Source organism: Corvus brachyrhynchos, unplaced genomic scaffold, assembly GCF_000691975.1.
Source record: "Corvus brachyrhynchos isolate BGI_N302 unplaced genomic scaffold, ASM69197v1 scaffold94, whole genome shotgun sequence".
Classification (NCBI taxonomy): Eukaryota; Metazoa; Chordata; class Aves; order Passeriformes; family Corvidae; genus Corvus; species Corvus brachyrhynchos.
In genome coordinates, this window is record NW_008238330.1 from 2,330,587 (window position 1) to 2,330,891 (window position 305).

Below are 305 nucleotides of genomic sequence, written 5' to 3' on the forward strand. Positions count from 1 at the left end.
GGCGAAAGATGCGTTTGCGAGGCCCTGGCCAGCCAGCAGCCTTGAACAGCCTTGGGAAAAGGTATACACTGGTCAGCTCCCCCGCTGCTTAGAGGCTTTCTCATGGGAAAGGGGCGTGAACTTTGGAAAAAAGTATAACTTGGGGTAACCGAATAATAAAACTGGAGCACGATGCTCAAATCGTATCGGTGTTCGTATCGTGACTCTGGCTGGATTCCCCTGCTCCCGGGACCCTGCTACATTCAACTGCTGAAAAAAAATCACCATTCTTTTCTCTTTCAGTGCTTTATGTTGTTCTGGAGGAG